At 41.1% G+C, this 26,160-nt stretch overlaps 1 protein-coding gene across 2 annotated transcripts in view; it reads left to right on the top strand.

The window, feature by feature from the left end:
- The window catches only part of STX18 (syntaxin 18), a 108,519-nt gene that overhangs the window by 35,980 nt on the left and 46,379 nt on the right, over positions 1 to 26,160 (top strand). Inside the window, exon 1 of one of the 2 annotated variants that reach the window (XM_043906198.1) lies at positions 5,935 to 5,996. The exons of the other annotated variant lie outside the window; for it this stretch is intronic. The gene's annotated coding sequence lies outside the window, so the exon portion shown is untranslated. Of the gene's footprint in view, positions 1 to 5,934; positions 5,997 to 26,160 lie in introns of those variants that run through there. 2 annotated transcript variants of the gene reach the window in all.

Genomic DNA, 26,160 nt, shown 5'->3' with positions numbered 1-26,160 from the left:
GTGTACCAACATAAATGTATATATACATACATATATATTCTCTTTTGGTATAACATTTTAGTCAGAATACAGAACTGCTACCTCTAAAGTCTCCCTCATGTTATCCCTTTGTAGCCAACCCCCTCCACCCATAACCGGTTCTTTCTTGCCATAGTTTTGGTTTTTTGAGAATTTTATGTAAATGGAGTCATGTAGTATGTAATCCTTTGATACTGACTTCTTTTCTCAAGTACAAAGCCTTCAATCTTAGTATAAAGCCTTTGAGATTCATTTAAGATGTGTATTTATTAATAGTTCCTTCTTTATTGCTGGGTAGTAGTACTTGGAGGTACCATGATTCTTCTTAAGGACATTTAGGTTGTTTCCAGTTTTTTGGCAATTATGAGTAGAGCTGCTGCGTATTTGTGTACAGGTTTTTGTGTGAGAACAAATTTTTGTTTCTCTAGGGCCGATGGTCAGGAGTGGGACTGCTAGGTCATATGATAACTATATGTTATAAAAAACTGCCTGTGTACAAATGTTCTTACCAGCATTATTCATAATGAGGAAAAAGTGAAAATAGCCCAAATGTCCATCAACTTGAGGAATGGGTAAATAAAATCTGATGTATCTATATAGTCGGTATTATTTGGCAGTAAAAAGAAATGTACTGGTACTTACTGCAACAGGGATAAACCTTGAGAACATGCTAAATGGAAGAAACCAGTCACAAAGGACCTCTTGTTTTCTGATTCCGTTTCTATGAAATGTCCAGAAGAGAGATATCTGTAGAGACAGAAAGTAGTATGGTTGCCTGGGGCTGGGAGGTTGCGTAGATACGGGAAGTGACTGCTGATGGACATGGCATCTTCAGAGTGATGAAAACATTCTAAAATTGATTGAAGTGATGGCTGCACAGCTTGTGGATATACTAGAAACCATTGAATAGCACACTTTAAGTGAGTGAATTGTATACTTTATGAATTATATCTCAGTAAGGCTGTTTAATGGCAACCCACTCCAGTATTCCTGCAGAGGAATCCCATGGACAGAGTCTGAGCCTGGTGGGCTGTAGTCTGTGGGGTCGCCAAGAGTCAGACACGACTTAGCCACTGAGCACACAAGGCTGTTTAAAAAAATAATAAACTGCTAGCTTCTTTTCCACACTGGCTGCACATTTTTGCTTTCTCACCAGCCAAGCGTGGGAGGTCTAGGTGTTCACGTAAACCTCACCAGCACTTGGTATTGTCAGTATTTTTTATTTTAACTACTTTTAATAGGTGTGTAGTGATATTTCACTACTCATTTGCATTTCCCTAGTTAATGATATGGAATAGTTTTCACACACCTATCTGCTTTCTTTCTTTTTTTTTTTTTTAACCTATCTGCTTTCTTTAGTGAGGAATCCATACATGTCTTTAGCTCATTTTATGATTGAGTTGTTTGTTTTCTGAGTGTGAAGATTGAGAGTTCTTGATGTTCTGAATATAAGTCCTTTGTCAGATATGTGGCTTGCAAGTATTTTCTCTTCCTCTCCTGGTTAGCTCGTCTTTTTACTCTCTTCAATACTTCTTGATGAATTACAAGTTCTCAGGGTTTCATTGTCTGATTACTCCTGTACCCTCAGTGCTTAGTACAGTATCTGGCATAAAACAGATATGCAGTTAATATTTGATGGGTGAATGAATGAGTTCCCTCTTCTTACTGATTAGGAACAGCTTTATTTTTTTTTTCTGAGAGATAATAATATATTAAAAGTAAACCTGATTAAAATATTTCCTTCCTATACATACTCTTTTTTTGAAACAAAATCTCTGATACAGACTGTAAAGCCTGGCAGGACACAGCTTGGTTCCTTGAACATTTCCTGTTCTCCTCTGCCTCGTAACCTTCACAGGTGCCGTTCCTTCTGTCTCGAGCACTTCTCCTCCCACTCTCTTTGCCAGGCTAATTTATTTATTTCCTAGTTCAAGCATTGCCTTTGCTCATTCATTCTAGAGTCTGGGCATATAAGAATGAATAAGACAAACACAGTCCCGTATCCTGTTGAGGCTTACCTTTCATGGCAGAAACCTTCTCCCCCTTGCCCCAGTCTAGGTTGGGTGCCTCTATTTCATAGTGTCCCTGTGTTTTTACTTCACAAAACTTTAATTATTTATAATTAAGTATGTTCACCATACCGGCCTGTAAACCAATGACCATTAAATATTTTTGTTTCTTTGTCCCTTAAAAGAATTTTGGACAAAGCTAAGTAACTTTGTACATATATTTCAAGCTGACGTCTACACTTTTTTCTTTATAACTTTAAATAGCTACAAAGGATATAATTTCGAGCATGCTATAAAACTTGACATTTTAAAGTTAAACTTTTGGTCACTCTTTTAAATGTATCCCATGGAATCTAAATACTATATATGATGCTCACCATCATTTGTTGAAAAGAAAATCCCTAAAAATTCCTTTTTATAGTCATAAATTTTACAGTCTTTCTTTTTCTCTGTAAACTCCATTTCATTTCCCCCACGTAATATCCTATCCTTGGTTATTGCTGAAATTTTTTATTGCTCATTCTCTTCTACTTCTTTGCAAGAGAAATAGGTATGCAAGTAGAAATTTAATTTTTAAAGTATTTCCAGTGATAACCAAAAGGCTGTAATTGTTCTCTGTTGAATTATTCTGTATTTAGTTACTTTGGCAGTTATTATCAGTGTACATGTATTAAAACAAAAAAATATGTTATTTGACATGAAAAGACTCTTAAGGAAACAGATTTTTTTTTAAACTGGATTATGTGCAAGTAGATGAATGTTATTTTTTTCTAAATCATAACAGTATTCCGTATCAACTGCATTCTTAGTTTTCATTTCTTATGACATAAGAGCTGAGAAACCTTGTAAACCTTGTTTGCACACATAACAGACAAGAATGGAAGGAGTTTTGTGTTAGCACGGCCACTCCTCTCTGTTCTTTGAACTTCCTCTGCGTTACAAGCTCAAACTGTCATCAGAACTTTTAAAAATGATCTGCCAGATGACAACTGAGTTAGATCCTCCGTCCATTTTGTTAAGTGGGGAATGTTGGAACCCCCCACCCCACCCCACCCCACCAAGCTTGTGAAAGGGCTTGTTGTTCAGTCATTAGTGTCATTCCCAGGATTTCTAAGTGTCCCTTTGTCAGAGGTTTTTATGTCTAGGACTGTGCACCATAGTAAGCTTCAGGTATGGTGGAGCTCACTTTAGAAGCGGAAAAGGTGCTTGTGAAGGGCTTATGGAAAAGTAGACCAGCAGGATATGGATCAGCAACAGATTCGCAGGAAGAGTCGCTTCAGAAAAGAGTATACGCAGATGTCTAAGCCCTAGAAATTGACTTCCTTAAAATTATGTGTGCCTGATACACCTTAGCAGTCCATCCTGTGTTTCCTAGTATCCATCCCTCTGCCATGTGGACTATTGCTTCAGGATTCTTGAGGAGAGAGCTGTGGGTTTTTGTCTCCAACCTTCATCTGCTCAACTCAGAACTCCTATCAAGAAGAACTTAATATATATTTTCTCACTGATCCAGGAAAAAAAATTTTTTTCATGTAAAATTTTTGTGTAAAATCTGAACTTGTTCATCTTTTACGTTTTCTTTGAAAAGATACAAAGGGAAAATGTTTTTATTTCTGAGTAGTACTATATGCTTTGGAGCTCATTTTTAATTTTCAAGAATAAAATGTTCTTTTACAAGTAAAGTTTTTGACTCAGTAGCTGTCTTGCTAACAATGATGATACCACTTACCCTAAATTCTTTTTCTCTGTTTTCCCAATTATACTGTTGTTAAACGGAACTTTTACTGTTTTTCAAATAATAAGGTTCTGCTTGAATTTCCACGGAAATAATATTTTTTTGGTACCTTTTATCCTAATGTAATTTTAAAAGCTTAGAAAAAAATAATTGTCATTTGTTTTCTTTTTACCTGCAGTGGTTTTGAGGTATCTGGCAGATACTTTTAGGCATATTACACCTATAGGGCAATAGAGGTCTGTGTGCCTGCATCATATAAATAGGCTGTATTGCTGCTAAGAAATATGAACCGCAGATTGGCAGCTTCACCTTTCTGTTAATGTGCAAATGCTTAATGCTTAGTATCCTGGAGGTTTCTGCTTTTCTACAGAAAATCTAATACAGATTTTCGATTGCCTCTTAAAATGCTACACTTCTCCAGGAAGCCTTATCTTTGCTATAGCATCTGGTTTTCTGTGAAGTCATAATTTTGAATCAGAATTTCCAGCTGTTGGCATCTTGTTTTATGGAGCCTGAATTGAAAATCAAAAACTAGGTTATGTATTTAAATACCAGAAGTGAATGTTATCTTTCTTTTTCTAAAACAGTATGGCAATTGTATTTAAGTATTTCCAATTTGCAGCGTTATTGTTCGTGATTTGCTCCAAGAGAAACAAGATTGAACAACAGCTGAACAGCTTTAAGTGAGTAGGTTATGTTTTATTCTTCTCTCCGTGTCCCGTGAACCTACACACATGGTGTCTGCCCAAGGACAGATAAGAATTGCAAAACGTTGGCACTCAGCAGGCACCTTACAGATGGGTTAGTCTTGACTCTATTTTCTGGATGAGGACACCAAGGTCTTATTTTGCCCTGTATATGGAAAATGATCATTGACTTGAGGCAGAAGAAGTCAGGTTTAATGGTATTCAGATAATTGTGTTGTTTACTGTTTTAAAAAGCAGTCATTCTGAACAAGGGGACCAAGGGAGGGGAGTGTCGGCAGGCCTGCTGGTGGACTGCTGTGTGCCTGGGACTGGGGTGCCGCGTGAGGCCAGTAACTCCTTTCCCTCTCTGGGAAACCATTTGGCAAGATGTGTCAAGATTTTAAAAGATTTTGTAACTGTCAAGCTCGTGATTCCCTTTTAAGATTTTGTCTTAAGGAACTACAAAATCAGATAAAGATTCAGCGTACAAAAATAGCCTGGTATGGTTTAGCAGAAAGATGTTCTTTACAGCATAATTTATCCTGTGGAAAGTCAGAAGGAGCAGTTCAAGTATCCAGTGGTAGAGAAATAGTCAGATTATGGTAAATTTAAACAATGAAATATATAGCCATCGAAGTAATTTTTAGAAGGTTTTTTAACTGTGGTAAGGGGCTTATTGTAGTGTCATTGAAAATCAGTAGAATATAAGATTGTATATATAATGTGGTTCCTTACATAAAGGAAATTTGTGTATAAAATGGATCATATATCAGTGGCAAAAGAGTTTGTATTTCTAGGTGATGATGAGTTATTTTATTTTCTTTTTATTTTGCTTATATCACAAATTCCATGATTAGCAGAGAATAAGATTATAAAAAAAACAAGTTTAAAATGTAGTTGAAGAGGCAAATTTTTTTTTCAAATGCCAAGTGTTGGAAAAACCCACTTTAAAATCCCACTGCGGACAGGCTCGCTGATACACAGTCCCTGGTGCTTGTGCTGTGTTTAGTCACACACAGCTGTCCCACCCTCATCCCCGTGGCTGGAATCCTAATGGCAGGGGTAGTGACCCATCTGGAATGCGGGCAATGGGGTGGAATCCACAAGTAACTGCTGTTTTAATCAGCACTTTATTTGGAAAAAATTTGAAAAGCCATTTCCCCTATCGAACAAACATTCCTTTATTCTTTCATTAGCAAACGTTTTTGAGTGTCCACTAGTTAGCTCTTCTGACTTGAAGGTGACATTCTGCTGCTAGTGATTCTTTGCCCAGTGATTGTTGAAATTTTCCTAATTCTCTCTGCCAGAGTCTTGTGGTATACAGGTAACTTGACACAGTTCCTGTTCTTACCTGGTTCAGGTTTAATAATTAAATGGGGTTAGCTATTAAATAATGCATGTTTGTGGAGAAGCCAGTCAGTTTAATACCTGTGAACTTGAAAACACCACTTTATAATCAGTGCAGGGCTCAGTGGGATCCATGTTGCTGTGGCTTTGCGTGCAACATAGTCGAGCAGCAGAGCAAATTAAATGCTGTTTTTCTGAAAGGTAAGCTTTCCCAAAGCATGGTATGGCTTTCTTTGCTTCCAAAATTCTTTGAAAAAAATCTGTGAATATTTTGAAGTCTTCGATTCCACTTTATAATTTAAAATTAATAATTTCTTACTACTGTAATTTCAGACGTTTCATACTAACCCCCCTGAGGGGGGGGGGGGAAAGTATTTACTTACTTCAAATTTCTTATATTGATTTCAGTGGGTCTCATTCCACATTGCAATTATGGCTTTCCAGGCCACAAGGTATGGCCTAGAGTTGCGTTTCACATTCACGATGGTTTGTGCGTTAATAAAGCTACTGGTTTTAATTTAAAAGAAAAGATCTCTTAAGGAAAGTTTGTTAGGCCCTGGGATAAGTTTTTTAGATGTTTGGTGTATGTAAGTTCATGATAGCCTCAAATTGTTATTCTCCTGCCAAGAAGTGGCACCTTTTTTCACCTCATTTGCCTGTTCGGCCTAGTTGTCTACTTTGCCACATTTGCAATAGCCAAGGAATTCTAGAGCTGGAATAAGCTGCCTAGGTGAGCTTTCTGTCCTTTGCAAAAATAACCTGAAGCCCTTTGATGAGTGTCTTTTCTTAAAGGCCTTCAGAGAAGGAAGTCTTGCAGTCTTTGGCGCTTTGTGTTTCTGATTGACCATTATCTTTTTCTTTTTTTTTTTTTTTCATCTGGTGTGAAACATAGATCTTTTTCTTTAAACTTAAGTTGTTTTGCTATTTGCCTCATATTTTGGAGTACTAATCTATACCTGTATGGATATAAACAAATTGTTCTTATTATCCTTCCTAATTATTCTGACTGACTGTATATTACTTGATTGTTTTGTCCTAACAACAGCATTATGTACAGTGAGCTGCTATCACAGAACTGTTTTTCTTGGAAAGGTTAGAAAGTCTTTGATAATAGATTGGGCCAATGATTTAAATAGTCCAGACACATAAACTTACATTTATTTGGCAATTTACTAGATGTTTGTGTGATTCCAGGACTATGTGCCAGTCATTGTACTGGGGACTGAAGATACTGCCCACCCCCTCCCCAAAAAAGGATGAGATTAAGTGCTTGAGAATACAGCAGGTCTAGTAGGGAGAGCTTTCTAATATATTGGCAGTAATAGTATCATTCATTTTTTGGGATTTATTGTTGTTAATGGGTTTATTTTCCAGTATTATTTTGCAGAGAAGTTGAAAAGTGGCTTCAGATCTATTTGCTTTTTGCCCCGCCCCCCAAACCCAGAAGTGTTTCCCTTCAGAGAAAAATCGTTCTAAAAAAGCTTGCAAATTTAGGGAAGATGTATATAAACGAGTTGTAAATTTATGTGGTGAAAACAATATGCACTGAGGTTCTATGGAGCAAGAATTCTCCTTTTATAGAAAAGAGTGATTAAGTTTGATTTTCCCAGTTCGTATTGTTACTGAAGTTTTATGTGCCTTATTTTAATTAGTAGAAGGCATCTATTCATTACAGCAGCTAGTGATCGCACCTCTCTTTGACACATACCATAGACCCTCAAATGTGAACACCTAGGAATACATTTTTTCCTGACCATAGCATCAGTTCAGTTCAGACCATAGCATCTTGTCTCCTTATGGTCTGGTGTCTTGGAAGATAAAGTTAGTCTTCGTTTAACTCAGCAGGCACAATACACATTTTATTCTAGATATAATAGATGTATCTCAGGAAGCTATGACAGGGTGATTCTGAGGGCTGGTGAACTCATTTCTGATTGACAGATCTTACAAATTCTAGGGAGTATAGACATAAGTTGAGAGCAAAGGTTCTGGAGCCATGTCATCCAGGTTTTAATCTTGTTATGCTTTATTAGCCGAGTGACTGTGGGCAGTGTTCAACCTTGCTGCCCCTCCTTTTCCTCATGTGTAAAATAGGGATAATACTACTCTTCACCTCATAGATTAAGGAGAATTAAGTGAGCTAATATCTGTAGAATAAAACCATGCCTGGTGTGGAGTTTATGGGCACTAGTGAGTGTGTGAATAGATGTTTTGATACCGGTGGATGTTTTTGAATTATAAGATGCCCTTTATAGGTAAGGGGCCTGGTTGGCTGACGCTGAGTTGAATGGCGATGTAGCTTTTTCTGGTTTTCCTTAGTCCTACTCCCATCCCCGGCGGCCCCCAGTTTTTCTGCACTGATGGTTCATTATAAACATCTTAGAAACTGGAAGTCCATGCTCTTTATTGGCATATTGTGCAATAATCCCAGGAATTCAGCCTGAGCCCCTGGGAGCTAAATCAGAGGTCACGCTCTCCAAAAGCCACTCCGAGCTGGCCTCCTGGTGCAGGTACTGGGGGCAGGGGTTGGAGGAGTCTTGTCGTCCTTGTGGCTCCCCTGGCTCTGGGGAGCCTGAGGGGGCGCCAAGGCAGTGAGTGGTCCACTTGCAGCTCTGTGATCATCCACTCCCCTAGCCACCTCCTCAGTCCTGTATCTGGGATGGCAGATACAGTCCTCAGAAACCGACACAGCCCTGCGCTGGCTCAATTGCTAGTTTTGTGGAATTCATTGCTGTGTATTGTTCTTCCAGGGGCTGTTAGGTCCTCTCAGATACAGGCTGCTTTGCCATGGCAGTGCGAGAGAGTCTTAGCCCTGCTGGCTTACAGAAGTTCCTTCACTGGGCCTTCAAGGCCTTCCAGTCGTTGCATAGGACTTCTAATATGCCAAGTACTTTGCTGAGCAGAAAATAACTCATTTCACTCTCATAGATGTGTGGTATGTACTAATACTATTATTTTTCCCATTTTTACAAAAGGAGAAACTGAGGCAAAGATAGGTTAAGTAATCTGGGCAGAGCCACCCAGCTAGTGACTGTCAGAGTTGGTACTGGATCCAGGCAATCTGAGTGCAGACTCTGCTTACCAGGGCGCCCTCCTCATTGCTGGTTCTTAGCCTGCTTGTCCGTTAGACTCATCTGGAGAGCTTGCCAAGAGGGCTGGGGGCAGAGAGAGATATTTTACCTGGCCCTACCTGCTGCTGCTGCTGCTAAGTCACTTCAGTCGTGTCCAACTCTGTGCAGCCGTACCTGAGACCCAGTCAAATTGTCCATCTTCTCCCTTCTTTAGAAAAAAAAGATCACTCTCTCCCTGTTTTTATAATCCACTAGACTCTTTCCTTTCCCCCATTTCATGACATGTAGACGGTAAAGAATCTGCCTGCAGTGTGGGAGACCTGGGTTCAATCCCTGCATCAGGAAGATCCCCTGGAGAAGAGAATGGCAACCCACTCCAGTGTTCTTGCCTAGAGAATCTGGATGGAGGAGCCTGGCAGGGCCACAGTCCATGGGATCACAAAGAGTCGGACATGACTGACTAACACGTAGTAGGGTTTTTAATGGCCTTGTACAATGAAGGGCATAGAGCTCTATGGTTTGATTCTGTAAGGTAGAGCCCATGGGGACAGGGACATCCTTTCTTCCTGTGTATATCTGGCCCGGTGCCCAGCACAGCGTTATAAACATACACAGGACTTGAGTGTTAATCCCTCAGTGGATGCTTCAGCGTAGTGTTATCACTTCATCACATCACTTTATTTATCACTGTTACCATATCAGGGAGATCATGGGATGTATGGAAAGAGCGTGGACAGTTAACTGGGCAGACCTAATTTGCCAGCTCTAGTGTATCAGAGCCTCAGTTTTCTTACCTCTAAAATTGTAAAGGTGATGCTATGAGAAGATCTCTGTAAAGGTGAAATGAGGTATGTGAGAGCAGGGGCTGGGCTCTGCCCTGTAGTGCTGTGCTACGCTTGGTCGCTCAGCTGTGTCCGACTCTTTGCGACCCCACGGACTGTAGCCCGCCAGGCCTGTGTCCATGGGATTCTCCAGGCAAGAAGACTGGAGTGGGTTGCCATTTCCTCCTCCAGGGGATCTTCCCAACCCAGGGATCGAACCCAGGTCTCCCGCCTTGCAGGCAGATTCTTTCCCATCTGAGCCACCAGGGAAGCCCTGTAGTAGGAAATCAGAAATAAATGCTGAATTATTTCTTTGTAAAGTAAGCACAGTTTGAATATGAAAAATCACTTGAAAATGTGTTGTTCAGCTTTCAGTCAAATGCAAGAAGTCATGAAGTTTTTGGAGCTCAAATAGACCTTGGGAATCAGGGAATGCAGCCCCTTCGTTTGAAATATAAGTGAGGAAATGGAAGCGTGAGAAAGGACTGGGCCAAGGGCGCACTATGAGCCCAGATGCAGTCTGTGTGTGGGCTACTCGTCCTGCGCTGATGCTCAGGTAGCTGGTTGACAAATGCTGTCTGACTGTGTGACTGTCTTACTCTGACTGTCCCCTCAGTGCACGCCTGTGCATGTTACAGAACTCTCAGAGCAACTCCACGGGCCTGCAGCGCCTGACCCCAGTGTAAGGCTGTGCCTGTTGGATAAAGTCCTGAACAAGCCACCCTGGGTTATGGGCTTAAGGGGGTACAAGGAAAGAGTATGTATTTACCTTGATGTTTTTGAACAAGAAGGAGAAGCGTTAAAAATATACAAATAGTGAATGGCTGAAAGCCCATGAACCTCTTTACAGTTCCTCTGTTTTCCAGGAAAATGGGGCTTTTTTATCTTTCCTTAGTTCTTGCATGTATAAGGTTGATATTGGAGGGGAATGAAGTTATTTCAACTATACTTCTAATAGAATGTTGATATTTTGTTTTTACTCAACATCAAGTTGTAAAAGCTTCAAAACAGCATCATGCTTTGATATAATGTTTAAACCATTATTAATATCATCTCCTATTGATGCCTTAGAATAGATGTTTTAGATTTCTATTAATATTGATTATTATAGATTGAATTAAAAGTGCAAACAGCTCATTGACATATAATATGTATTGCTTAAGTTGGGGCTTAATTGCTAGGGAAGTATCCAGCCTGTAGTGAAGATAGGAAGAGAATAAGATATGTCATTTTCTAGTATCTGAACTCAAATTCTAGACTCCTGTCATCTCCCCCGCCACCTCCTGCAAAAGCACCTTTTTTGTTGTTGTTGTTGGGATAGTGTTTGGAACAACCAAGGTGAGCACACTCTGGTGTCAAATCATTTACCTGTCCTTATCATTTTCTGTCCTGTTTTGCAGCTTACTACATAAGCCAAGAGGTCTTGATTCCCTTAAATGCTTGGGAAAGTTTTTCTTTGTAGGACCCTGAAATTAGCCGCAGACAGTGAGGGGAGGAAATGCCTGTGTCTTTTCCAAAAAGTGGGTTTGCTTAGAGAAGATGGTGATAAATGTTTAGCATTCTTAGCAGTGCCGAAACTCATGCGAAGAAACACCTATTTTAGGCCTTTTCCTAGACTTTGGTTGTCTAAAAGGAGAAACATTTGTAGTTTGGACTTTACTTAGGATTTACAATATGCTGTATGAGCACTTTACAAATATTTAATGTTTATTTCTTGACATGATAATCGGTATCTGCGTTTCCTGATTCTGTATGAAGCTCTGATCCTTTTTTGTCTTTGTCTTCTTTTTTGGAAAAGTCCAAATGGGTGGATTTTTCAAAATGTAATGGAAACAATGTGGCTTAGCTTTTAAAATAATTCATTATACAGAGAAAAACCCGAAGCTATAAAATGTAAATCTCATGAAAGTTAATCAGATTTGGTTGTGCACAGACTTCATCAAAACCTGAATTTCATAAGCCTTGAAAACTCTGACGTTTTAAAAATGTTTGAGGAGTTTGTCTTTCCCATCCTGAAATGCACGCATTCTTTCAGACCACTCAGGAAGAAAAGTGCAGGGAAGAGCATTGCCGACTCCCCGAGGCACCCCTGACTGGTTTCTAAAACTGAAAGAAACTTCTCAATCGTGTGTGATAAGCAGAATTCAGAACGCGTCTCTGTTTTAGCACAAGTGAAATAGAAAGGGATCGTGCTCACAAGAGTGAAATTTGAGTTATGACGTGTTGATGGTTCTTCATATGAAGGCACCATAAATGATATTTTCAGTTTCCTCATGAAAACAAAGTTGAGTTCCGCTCTGAGTGACTCTCCTAATTGTTATTGTTAAATTCTTTTGCTCTGCTGTCTCTTTTCCTGCTCACACTTAGATAATCTACAAATACTGTTTGGATCCTGTGTGTTTCACTTTCTCTTCTTAGCTAAAAGTTTTCAGCAAATCCTTTCCTTTCCAACAAAGTATTTAACTTTCTGTGCACACAGATTCATGAGTCAGTTAAACATGTTTGATTAATTTATCACAAAGAGTGCCACCTTGAGTAAAAACAATTCTACTCTGTGGAAAGTTCTTTCCTTTTAAAAGAGGGTCCTTATTTCTAAGAGCAGAGCTCTGATTTTAATTAAAGAGCATTTTATGCAGTTTTTTTTCCTAAAGCTTAAGATTAATTTCTATGGTTACTGGGGATATAAATCTCTAGATTGCTTTAAAACAAAGATTTTTGTTCAGGAGAGAGTTGACAGCTCCCTTTAAGAGAAGCTATTACTTAATTTTACTTTCCTAAGTTTAAACATATAAAAATATTTGTAATGATACCCCAAAGGCATCATAAAAATGTAAAATAATTGTACTCTAAAATATCTAAAATTACAGGAAATAGACCTCATTTTAAAAAATGAACTGGGATTCGTGGTTGGGGAACTGAGGTGTGACATACTTCAAAACCAGATTCTCTTGTCTGGATTTTTTTAACGGTTAAAAAAAAAAAAAACCCAAAACTTTCCTATTGCCGGTCATACAGGCTTTAAAATATGTTCATTCTATTAGGAAGTATGTCTTTATAGTTTCATTACCTTTAACGTGTATTACTGTATGGATGTCTTAGATCCCCCTTGAGAGACAAACTTCTGTCTCTAGAATTAAGTGGCATCAGTTGGCTTGTGGATTAACTGTATCACAGTTACTCTTTAGGCTCTTTTTAATGATTATTTTTAAAAGTACATAGCCCAGTTTTCTAAGCAACTTTAAACAAGGGCAGCACAAATAGTTTCCAGTGTTTTACTTATCCAAAGTATACTTCCTCTTTTAGTAGATAATGTTAACTGGTAAATTGTTCCCAGGTTAAAGATTTGTCATATTTTAATAAATATAGTGCAAAATCTATAGTAGGAACACTTAGAGAAAAACCCTTCACCTTTCCAAGTAAATGAGTTGATACTTATCTTCCTTCCACTTTAGTATTGTAGCATCAGTTCTTTTGGTATTTTCATTTACTCTTACATAGTAAAATGTCTTCACTTTATTAAGAAAGGTGAAATTAGACTTATAAAATATTCAGACTGAAGTTTTGAGAGAAATAGTGTTTTGTATGTAATATGAATGCTGTTGGGACTAGATATGATTTTAGTATAAAACATGCCTGATTCAGGAATGCTTTGCATTAAATAAGTTTATATTTTGAGAGCAAAATGGGAGGAAAGAAAACTACTTTCCCTCCCCCACTTTTTTTTACGAGACAAAAAAATTAAGTTGAATGCAGATATTGAAAGTGCCGTAAGCTGAATGTTTGAGCAATGAAAGTAAACACTGATTATTGCAAATGTACATTTGAACCAATTTCCTTTTATCTTTCAAGCGAAACATTTCCCACAGTTTTTGTGGGCTTTTATTTAAGTTGGGAAAACTTTGGAAGTTTGTGTGAAAGTATAAATAAGTTTGGGAAAGTCATGATTGGAGTTTGATAATAAACATGCAAAAGCAAATTGGGAAACTCTTATTAAAGTCAGATGTAACATTTAATAATGTTTTCTCTGAAAACTCATTTTCAGGGAAAAGAATGGTTATTTATGTGGCTCTAGAATAAAGACTTTGGCTATAATTGAGAATAAGGGCTAAATATGATTCTTCAATATGTATGAAATTTTGTTTTTGTTTTTTTTTTCAAGAACCATACTGATTGTTTGGGAGTCCCCAAAATGTCCCCCTCCAATTATGGGCACAAAAACTACATATGTATTTCTATTTAAAACACAAAGTCTATACATAGTTGCCAGGAAAATTTAAACTACTTTTTTACAAAAGAAGCATTAAATTTTAGTGTATATGGAGATTCCTAATTTTGAAAGGTGGAAAAATATTTTAGTTCTTTTAATTATTGAAATATATCACAATATGCAGTATAAATACAAATAAATTTTAAAAACTTAGTCTAACATTTGATTTAAATTTCATTGTCATTGTATTAACTTCACAATTAACTTCACAATATTTTTTAGTTGTTCATACAAATTCTTGGGGAAATTTGTCCGTTTTTTAATGTAATGGTACAATAAGTGTAAAAAGATATCACTTTAGCAGTTATTACATATAGACATTTTTGCTTTCCTTTCTTTGATACACTACTATATATATCCCTTAAAAGTGTATGTGTTTGGGTGGGGAATGGTTAGTATTACATTTTGATGACAATTTTATTGCTTACAAATTGATATGTGATTTTAACTGAAACTTGTTGCTAGGATAAGAATGGAAAATTGTTTCTGCATAGTGTTTCAAATGCTTTACCTAATGATCTGAAAAACTGTTTAAAAGGAATTTAAATTATATATACTTGTTTTACTTTTAAAGCTTTCAACTGAGTTCTCAATATGAAATTCAAGTATAGCTTTTAAATATTTAGGTATCTGAGTATAAAACAGTAAAATCTTAAAAGTAGACTGAAAAGGTATAATTTGATTCTCAAGATCTATATATACAGCTCAGGATCTAACCATTATTTTTCTAGTTATTATTACACACAGATTTTTCTCGAGCAAATGTTGTATTGAGTTGGCCAAAAAATTCATTCAAATTTTTCCATAACATGTTATGGAAAAACCTTAATGAACTTTTTGGCCAGCCCAATGCTAGAAACTTATTTTCTGCTATTTTGAACATTTAAGTTTAATGATCAATTTTTATCAGGCTCATCCCCATTTTATAAAACTTAGGAGTTAGCAATTTGCTACAGTTCTTTTAAATCCTGAAAACAGCTCAATTTTATTTTCATTTTTTTCAAGCAAAGAGATTGCTAGAATGTTTTGTAACTTATTCCTTGAAATAATATTTTTGCCTTTTTTTCACTTTCAGTTTTATGCCTTATTTACGCCAAAGAAGACCATAATGAGGGAAAAGAATCTATATTTTTAGGAGGACTGGGAATGATGAAACAAGGCCCTGGGTTTTGCTTGGAATTTGAACATTTGTGTTATTGCTCGAGGCTGGCATGCTCTGCATTTTATTCCCACTCACTCAGTTGAAAGATGACTTTGGAGGCAACGTTGTGTATCTTGTTACCAAGCTGTCTTTCACAGAGCTTCATGATAAAACACACATTAGTTCCTTTGCTTTTGTTTTCACTAATAAGGGGGGGGCGGGTGTGTTTTAATAGAGCAAAGTACTTACACTTTGCGGGTTCAAATGTTATCAGGCAGTGTTTTCTGCTGGGTGTAAATTGTTGGCATCTATCAAGCGGTATGGAAGTTGAATGTATGTTTTCCCTTTATGCCGCCCACAGTTAATTTCGCTCTTCTCTCTGCTGATGTGAAGCAGAAACTGGACAAGGTAGCAGTTTTGATGAGGAGGTTAGAGGTAGCCAGGCTGACTGTCTCCTGGCTGTTAGAGAGCCTTATAAGCTCAGGGCCGCCCACCCCCCCTTGTTTAGATATTACTTGCTCTTTTGAGTTTCAGATTACAGGAGCAATTGATCTGCATGACCTATCTTAAGAACTTTAACGTTGCAGTGGAAACTTAAACCAAATGTATATCCTCAAGAGACAAATCATCTTAAAACCAGGCTGTTGTCATTTTGATATACTGTACTGTTCGTGAGGCACAGTGCGGTAGAGAGCACCACCTACTGGACGGGACCTGCACTTGCTGCTCTGCGTACAGAGTTTGGAGAGCGAGTCTGTGTTGATATGACTCTTGACCTTGGTTTGCAAATAAGTGAGGTTTTATGTTGTTCCCAGCTCGTAATTTCTACCCAGGGCAAGGATCCCAGGAGAATGAGATTGGGAGAAGTTGTGACATGTCAGTTTTATTTGTGGTTTCCCCACACGTGTAGGTGTACGTGCTAATCTTTGCCATCTTCACAGTCTCTCCTCATAGTTGATGTTTTTACGAAATAAAGAAAGATCATTTTTTAAAATGTCACTAGGGCAGCAGTCAGTCTTTGGAGAGTTTGTGTTTGGAGTGTATGTGTTTAACCTTAGTGATGGGAGTCTCCCTTTGGCTGGAACTGTGGTTGGATAGAATCTGTTCACCTTAAGAGGAAAGGAGTTGCTGCGGATTATCAACTGGCTCCTAAATCATGGCCTGTCTGGTACAGAGAGTGTGTGCATTCAGAGTGTACTAACACATCTGCAAAATCAGTGTGAGAAAAATCTGTGTTAAAAAAAAAACTTTTTAATACATCATAACCACCTGTTTTAGATGCAGCTGTTCCTTCCTTAATGTTTATTTCAGAATGACAAATTCTTAGTAAAATGCCTCACTCGTTCTACAGACACTTGTTGAGTTAGGACCCTTGCCAGACTTTGGGAATCTGAAACAAACACGACATAATTCTTTTAATTCTTTACAACAGAAGAGAGGGAACATATTCCTGAGATGTGGTGTGTACTATGATGGGGTATAAATGTGTTTATTTGCTTGGTATTTTCTGCTGTGACTGGAAGAATTTAGAAGACATGTAGCAAGGACTTTTGGAGGAGCTGATAAATAAAACTGATGGCTTTTCTTTTAATGAGCTCTGTGTGTGGGAGGTTGTCAAAGGATGCTGGTAACTCTTCCTTGGTTTGGATGTTCAGCTCACAGTTTTTTGCTCGAAAAGCCTAAGCTTGGAGACATAGATCACAGGCCATGGAACCTGTTTTGAAGTAACAGACCTTGGCTTTTCAGCTTGCTCACTGTGTGACCTTGGGCAAGTTACTTAACAGTTCTGTGCTTCAGTTTCTGTTTTCTCATGTGTTAGGAGAATTAAATGAGATCACGTGTGCAGCGGCGTAGTCCACAGTAAACACTGATGACGACAGTGATGCATCTGGTGGTGGCCGTGCTCAGCTAGTGCTTCACTTCATCTTGTCTTTGCTCCACGCTGTAAGACAGCGTGTGAGTGGTTATGACAGCACACTCGGTCTTTCCCTGATACCTGCAGGTCTCACCCCCCTGCCGCCCCCACCCCTCCCGGGTTACTGTTACCACCATGCAGAGACACTCTGCTGATGGACGGCCTGCAGCTGCCCCCAGGTGTCCAGCTGGAAGCGCTTTCTTACGCACAGGAGGTTTACGGAAAAGTTGGGCCCTCCTGTGTTTGTCTATTTGTTTGTCGAATCGTGTTTTAACCTGAGCTCCAGTGAGCCAAGAGTCTCTGAAGTTCAGAACGGTGGGCAGGAAGTTTTCTTTTGTGTCTGTGGGAAAATTCATTTTCTTAAGGGAACAGATCAGACAGGTAGCTTTGGTTTGTGTTGCAAAGGCAGCCGTGCCCCCTGAAAGGGAGACCTGTACCTTTGAAATTCACAATTCTTTCTGGAAGCCCACTTATGAAATGAAAGATACTATAACTCCCTCCTAGAAAATGAAACTCAAATTGGAATGTTAGAGTTGAGATTTTAATTTGAGGAACTCAAATATAGATGGACCATTTTCCCCTTCACCCGTCCTGTCAAAGTTCTGAAGAATGATAAGAGCAAGGAAACGTTAGGAATCCAGGCTCTGGAGTATACCCCCCTGGCTTCATGTCCTGCCCTGTCACCCGCTAGTGAAACCGTGAGCCTGTCGGTGAGCCTCCCCCATAGAGGGAGCTGATGATGGTGCCTCCCCTGGAGGCTTGTCCCGGGGATGCGTGGAGTCATCTGGACGAAGCCCCTGGGGCCCTTCTTGGCCTGTAGTAAGTACCATGTAAGGGCTTCCCTGGCTTCCCAGGCAGCTTAGTGGGTAAAGAATCCGCCTGCAATGCAGGAGACCCCAGTTTGATTCCTGGGTCAGGAAGGTTCCCCTGGAGACGGGATGGGCCACCCACTCCAGTTGGAAACAGACAGAGATCCCGCCGCCCTTACGGCAGAAAGTGAAGAGGAACTAAAGAGCCTCTTGATGCAAGTGAAACAGGAGAGGGAAAAGGCTGGCCTGAAGCTCAGCATTCATAAAACTAAGATCATAGTATCCAGTCCCATCACTTCATGGCAAATAGATGGATAAACAATGGAAACAATGACAGACTTTATCTTCTTGGGCTCCAAAATCACTACAGGTGGTGACTGTAGCCATGAAATTAAAAGACACTTGCTCCTTGGAAGAAAAGCTATGACCAACCTAGACAGCATGTTAAAAATCAGAGACATTACTTCGCTGACAAAAGTCCGTCTGGTCAAAGCTGCAGTTTTTCCAGTAGTCTTGTATAGATGTGAGAGTTGGACCATAAAGAAAGCTGAGTGCCGAAGAATTGATGCTTTTTGAACTGTGGTGTTGGAGAAGACTCTTGAGAGTCCCTTGGACAGCGAGGACATCAAACCAGTCAATCTTAAAGGAAATCAATCCTGAATACTCATGGGAAGGACTGATGCTGAAGCTCCAATACTTTGGCCAACTGATGTAAAGAACTGACTCATCTTTTCAAGACTAATGCTGGGAAAGATTGAAGGCAGGAGGAGAGGGGGATGACAGAGGATGAGATGGTTGGATGGCATCACCGACTCAATGGACCTGAGTTTGAGCAAGCTCCAGGAGTTGGTGATGGACAGGGAGGCCTGGTGTGCTGCAGTCCATGGGGTTGCAGGGTCGAAAAGAGTCAGACATGACTGAATGACTGAACTGAACTGAACCCACTCCAGAATTCTTGGGCTTCCCTGGCAGCTCAGACAGTAAAGAATCTGCCTGCAATGTGGGAGACTGGGTTCGATCCCTATGTTGGGAAGATCCCTTGGAGGAGGGCATGGCAACCCACCCCATGGACAGAGGACCCTGGTGGGCTACAGTCGATGGGGTCGCAAAGAGTTGGAGACTACTTAGCACCTGAGCACGCATACATTGTTTATTACCTGTCAAAGTCAGAGAGGTTGTAGGTAAATTTTAAGTAGAGGACTGACTTCCCAGTAAGTGTTTGATGGGTGAATGGAAGGGAGGAGGGGGACCCTCCCTCACACTCAAGGCCAGCGTGTCAAGAGCTGGTCCAGAGATGTGCAGTCAGAGGCCCCCTCTTCAGCCGTGGGAGGTGGGCACTGAGGCCGCAGTTAATGTCTTTGACCACAGAGCGGAGAGGAGATGCAGAGGAGAGTGGGTGGGATGATGGAGCTGCCCGCACCCTCGAGGCACATCTCACAGATACCCAACTGGCAGGAGTTAGCTCCGTGTGCTCGGCAGGGAAGAGACGCTGACTTCGCCAGTGCCTGTTCGGTCTGCACGTGCAAGCCCCGGTGAGGGTGGCAGGGCGTTGCTGCTCTCTCCTCAGTGGATTCTGGGGGAATCCACTGTGCCAGATACAGTGTCAGACTGTTGACATTTCACTGAAGGCTTATAGTCACCTTCAGAGTTACCGTCTCAACTTTGCAAACCAGAGGTTAAAGCTCAGAGAAGTTAAATGAGTTGCAAAAGACCATCAGTCGTCAGGGATGACACTGGGATCTGAACGCAGGTGTGTGTGACTGGAGTTCATGCTTTGCACTACCCCGCGGGGAGGGTGTGGAGAGAGAGCAAGGTATGAGCCCACTCCACACGCACACTCTGCACACAGCCTCTGGACCAGCCGGGCTTGGGTTGGGGTCTGAAAAGCAGTGCAAAGCCACGTCGGCCCTGGGTCGGAACTCCCTGTCTGTCCTCCATCTCCCCTCCTCCCTTCTGCCTCATTACCTTCCTCCCCTATGTGCTTGCCCTGTACTTGCTCTTAACCTTTCATTGAAAACAAATAAAAGGGATGTTTCCAAGCCCACATAAAAGTAAGTCGTGCTGATGAACCAGTACATTCCTGAAGCACGACCCCTAGCCGCCACCCCTCCAGTCTTCTTGTGCACTTTTGAATCAGTTGCAGGTGAGGAGATCTGATTTCACAGGATAGTTACAGATCTCACTGTGATGCTTTTGTGGATGAAACATTTTTTTTTAATTTTTTTAAATTTTATTGGAGTATAGTTAATTTACAATGTTGTGTTGTTATTTGTTTATTTTTGGCTGTGCCACACGGTATGTGGGATCTTAGTTCCCTGAGCAGGCATCAGACCTGTGTCACCTATAGTGGAAGCTTGGAGTCTTAACTGCTGGGCCACCAGGGAAGTCCTGAGGAAACCTTTTTTTAATGGACTGAGTATTTGGATTGCAAGGATGTCTGTGGCTCATTGAACTGGCTGTCCACTGGGAGGGGTCTGTAATTCTGTGCTTCTTTTTCAGCCCAGTATTCGTTCTATTTTTTAAACTGGTAATTTTTGGTTAACAGATGTCTTTAGTGGCAGAATGATCAGAATGGCAAATGGCAAGAGGCTGGGGGGAAATATGAACATAGTGAGGACAGAGTTCTTCATGAAAAAGATAATTGTAGTTGATGGTAATTCAGTCTGACTCAATGACTTAAGAGGGACACCCTCTTGCTGCTGTGCTTTTCTCAGTCGCGTCCAACTCTGCATGACCCCACGGACTGCAGCCTGCCAGGCTCCCTGTCCACAGGATTCTCCAGGCAAGAATACTGGAGTGGGTTGTCATACCCTCCTCCAGGGAATTTTCCCGATCCAGGGAACGAACCCGGGTCTCTTATGTCTCCTTGGTTGGCAGGCGGGTTCTTTACCACTGAGCCCCCCTGGGAAGCCCGAACACCCTCTTAGGTGGCATTACTAGAAGCCCAGAGGCTGTAAGAGCGTAGGTGAAGGTTCTGCCTGCTCTCCACCTCCTGTTGACACAGAGCGTTGAGTCCATTCTCGGAACCACATTTGATTTTTGAGGCCAATAAATTCCTGCATTCAGAAACTAATAAGTATGACCAGCAGCCACAAGTGCATTTCATGTAAAGAATTCCAGAAAGGATTGAAGACATGCAGCTTACAGAAGTGAGAAGACCCTCCTCGCAGGGGCCACACAATAGCTGCAGAGTGAAAAAGAATGGTGTCCTGTGAAGTGGAGTCCAGGGCCTGGAAGACGCAGGGGCTCCCTCCATGCACGCGGAGCAGGGTTATACTCTGAGTGTCAGCAAGCAAACGGGAGGGTCAAATAGGCCAGGAGCTTCGGGAATGGAGGGTGTGCTCCAGCGATGCTACACCAGTGCAGTTTGGGGGAGCCAGAAGAATGGGACTCCAAATGTTGGGTGGTGGTGGTTGGTTGGTGGTTTAGTCACTTAAGTTATGTCTGACTCTTGCAATCCCATGGACAGAGGAGCCTGGCAAGCTACAGTGCATGGGATTCTCCAGGCAAGAATACTGGAGTGGGTTGCCGTTTCCTTCTCCAGGGGATCTTACCAACCCAGGAATCGAACCCAGGTTTCCTGCATTGTAGGCAGATTGTTTAGCAACTGAGCTACAAGGGAAGCCCTGAGGTTAAAGTGTGAGCATGGAGACCATGGAAAAAGAAAATTGTGGCACAGCAATCAGAGCAGAAAAAGAAGTAAAAGGAATCCAGATAGGAAAAGAAAAAGTGAAACTCTCGCTGTTTGCAGATGACATGATCCTCTACATAGGAAACCCTAAAGACTCTACCAGAAAATTACTAGAGCTAATCAACGAATATAGTAAAGTTGCAGGATATAAAATTAACACACAGAAATCCCTTGCATTCCTATACACTAACAATCAGAAAACAGAAAGAGAAATTAAGGAAACAATACCATTCACCATTGCAACAAAAAGAATAAAATACTTAGGAGTATATCTACCTAAAGAAACAAAAGACCTATACATAGAAAACTGTAAAACACTGATGAAAGAAATCAAAGAGGATACAAACAGATGGAGAAACATACCGTGTTCATGGATTGGAAGAATCAATATTGTCAAAATGGCTACACTACCCAAAGCAATCTACAGATTCAATGCAATCCCTATCAAGCTACCAACGGTCTTTTTCACAGAACTGGAACAAATAATTTCACAATTTGTATGGAAATACAAAAAACCTCGAATAGCCAAAGCAATCTTGAGAAAGAAGAATGGAACTGGAGGAATCAACCTGCCTGACTTCAGACTCTACTACAAAGCCACAGTCATCAAGACAGTGTGGTACTGGCACAAAGACAGAAATATAGATCAATGGAACAGAATAGAAAGCCCAGAGATAAATCCACGAACCTATGGACACCTTATCTTTGACAAAGGAGGCAAGGATATACAATGGAAAAAAGACAACCTCTTTAACAAGTGGTGCTGGGAAAACTGGTCAACCGCTTGTAAAAGAATGAAACTAGAACACTTTCTAACACCATACACAAAAATAAACTCAAAATGGATGAAAGATCTAAATGTAAGACCAGAAACTATAAAACTCCTAGAGGAGAACATAGGCAAAACACTCTCCGACATGAATCACAGCAGGATCCTCTATGACCCACCTCCCAGAATATTGGAAATAAAAGCAAAAATAAACAAATGGGACCTAATGAAACTTAAAAGCTTTTGCACAACAAAGGAAACTATAAGCAAGGTGAAAAGACAGCCTTTGGATTGGGAGAAAATAATAGCAAATGAAGCAACAGACAAAGGATTAATCTCAAAAATATACAAGCAACTCCTGCAGCTCAATTCCAGAAAAATAAATGACCCAATCAAAAAATGGGCCAAAGAACTAAACAGAAATTTCTCCAAAGAAGACATACAGATGGCTAACAAACACATGAAAAGATGCTCAACATCACTCATTATCAGAGAAATGCAAATCAAAACCACAATGAGGTACCATTACACGCCAGTCAGGATGGCTGCTATCCAAAAGTCTACAAGCAATAAATGCTGGAGAGGGTGTGGAGAAAAGGGAACCCTCTTACACTGTTGGTGGGAATGCAAACTAATACAGCCACTATGGAGAACAGTGTGGAGATTTCTTAAAAATTGGAAATAGAACTGCCATATGACCCAGCAATACCAATACCACTTCTGGGCATACACACCGAGGAAACCAGATCTGAAAGAGACACGTGCACCCCGATGTTCATCACAGCACTGTTTATAATAGCCAGGACATGGAAGCAACCTAGATGCCCATCAGCAGACAAATGGATAAGGAAGCTGTGGTACATATACACCATGGAATATTACTCAGCCATTAAAAAGAATTCATTTGAATCAGTTCTAATGAGATGGATGAAACTGGAGCCCATTATACAGAGTGAAGTAAGCCAGAAAGATAAAGACCATTACAGCATACTAACACATATATATGGAATTTAGAAAGATGGTAATGCTAACCCTATATGCAAAACAGAAAAAGAGACACAGATGTACAGAACAGACTTTTGGTCTCTGTGGGAGAAGGCGAGGGTGGGATGTTTTGAAAGAACAGCATCAAAACATGTATATTATCTATGGTGAAACAGATCACCAGCCCAGGTTGGATGCATGAGACAAGTGCTCGGGCCTGGTGCACTGGGAAGACCCAGAGGAATCGGGTGGAGAGGGAGGTGGGAGGGGGGATCGGGATGGGGAATACATGTAACTCCATGGCTGATTCATGTCAATGTATGACAAAACCCACTTCAATATTGTAAAGTAATTAGCCTCCAACTAATAAAAATAAATGGGAAAAAAAAAGTTGTGGCAGAGGGATTGAAGAGGAAAAGGTTGAGAACAGGATAGGCTTTTGCTCTTTCTTGAGGTTAAGGGTCATAGACCTGTTTTAAAATGGAACTGCATAGAGTGAGCTTCATGGGTTGTTAAGCCCTATGGTGCTACTCAGCCTTTGAAATTGTTGTAAGTTTGTTCATTATATGAAAACACTAAGAATTAAGATTTTACTTTTTTAATTTCTGAATTTCTTAAGAGGAGACAAGGGCTTACTATTAGAAAATAATACTTTTCTGGTTGTTTGAAGATTAATTGCTAATATCAGAAATTAGACCGCTGAATTCACCTCAACTGGTGTTAATTGTCCCTGCCCCTCCGTGTGACCATCCCTGTCATCTGCTTCTCAGGCCTCTCTCCTCTTTCGTGCAGAACATTTCTCTCTCTCTCTCTTAAAAAACATACTCTGAATTCTGGAAACTGCAAACCAATGAAATTGGTACTGGTTCTCAGCAAAATTCCAGAATGGATTATTTAACTACCGATGAGTTTCCATAGGGCTTACCCCGAGGCTCAGCGGTAAAGAATTCACCTGCAATGCGAGAGACTCGGGTTCGATCCATGGCTCAGGAAGACCCCCTAGAGTAGGAAATGGCAACCCACTCCAGTATTCTTGCCGGTGTAGTCCCGCGGACAGAGGAGCCTGGCGGGCTGCAGTCTGTGAGGTCATAAAGAGTCAGACCTGACTGAGCGACTGAGCACACACGCGCACAGGACAGTTTCCTTAGTTCAAGAGCAGCTTTGTCGGTTCCCAGACTGATGGGGTAGAGCGCTTTATGTATTCAACTAACATTTATACTGTATACACATATGTGTATATGCGTGTATAATGTGTATAACATATGTACATGCAGCTAACATTTATAACACTCAGCTAATGGACACTAAATAGCATGCCTTCCGGAAGGCGTCATGCAGAGAAACTGGGAAGTGAAGTCAGAATGCTGTATTTTAAAACCTCCTTGGGCTTCAGCTGAAGCTGAAACTCCCAATACTTTGGCCACCTGATGCAAAGAACTGACTCATTGGAAAAGACCCTGATTCTGGGAAAGATTGAAGGCAGGAGGAGAAGGGGATGACAGAGGATGAGATGGTTGGATGGCATCACCGACTCGATGGACATGAGTTTGACAAAGCTCGGGGAGTTGGTGATGGACAGGGAGGCCTGGCGTGCTGCAGTCCACAGGGTCGTAAAGATTTGGACACGACTGAGCGACTGAACTGACCTGGGCCCAGCACATTTGAGTGGAAGGTTGGTGGATGATAAAGAAGGTGTTCCAGGCAGAGAGAACAGCAGTGCCCAGGGCAGAAGTGGAAGGAGGAAGCTGGATTGGGAAAAGCTTAGAGGGTCTGGACTCTCAGGTGGACATGGGAAAACAGGAGGAGAAGCTGGTCCACGGGTGCCCGTTCCTCTGGCAGTTGTTCAGCCAATGGATTGGACAGGCCTGGCTGACCAGTTTAATTTGTGGGGTGAAAAAGAGTCAAAATGCTCTGGGGTTTTCTAACTTGAGAATCAGAAAAGAGAGGCTCTTTCTCTTTGCAGGGACAGACAGGGAAGCTATAAGTCAGTGTGGCGGGGGAGGGGGTTTGAGCATGAGTGGTTGGATGACTCAGGCTTTGGGACACTTGGCTTTTGAGACACCTGTGGGACACGCAGTGGACAGTTGAATTCACCCTCGGGACACAGGAGTGAGGCAGGGGCCGGTGGGCAAATTTTCTGTAGATGGTACATTAAGCTGTGGGTAGGAAGAGTAGGTTTAGCAAGCATGCATCAGGGCTTCATGAAGTTTCAGAGGTTTGCAGAGGTGGTAGGAGACAAGGAAAGAAGGTGACGCAGAGTTGTCAGAGGTTTAGGAAGAGATCCTGGCAGGACCGTGCTTTCAGGAGGGGCTCGTGCGAGGACTGGAGAGCGGCTGCCGCACGGCAGGCCCTGTGCCCGCTGAAGGGTGGCCTCCAGCAGTCGGAATTAGGCGGGGAGTGATGGGAGGAGGCTCAGCCTACAACTAAACAATTGCTGAAAGGAGGCAAAACGAAAAGGCACAGTTCATACGTGTAATCCCTTAACACCCTCCCTGCTGTGACCCCAAAACCAAAGGAATGCCTTTGGCTGTGCCAGGCTCTTTTGTGGGTGACTGGTCATGGGGAGCTTCCCTAGCACCAGGACTCAGACAGCCCCCACTGTGACTTCAGCAGGGTGATCGCGCTCCAGAGCTGCGGCCCGTTCTGAACCTACCGCCGTAATTGGTATTGAGGCCCTTTTCAGTCATGACTGAAGGGAGTGGATTCGAAATTTAGTTTAGCGGGCCTCCAAATCAGACTTGGGAACATGACCCCTGTGAAAAGTCATGTCAGCTTATCAGTGGTGGGCAAACATTTATACAACAGCGGTTGTTCCGACTGTGCCTTTGGCTGCCTACTTAAACTGAACAGTAAGCTGTGTCCACTGATTGAACTTAAAAAAATAATGATTCTGTGTT

The sequence above is a fragment of the Cervus elaphus genome, chromosome 6, assembly GCF_910594005.1.
Source record: "Cervus elaphus chromosome 6, mCerEla1.1, whole genome shotgun sequence".
Lineage (NCBI taxonomy): Eukaryota > Metazoa > Chordata > Mammalia > Artiodactyla > Cervidae > Cervus > Cervus elaphus.
This window is presented reverse-complemented; position numbering and strand designations above follow the sequence as displayed.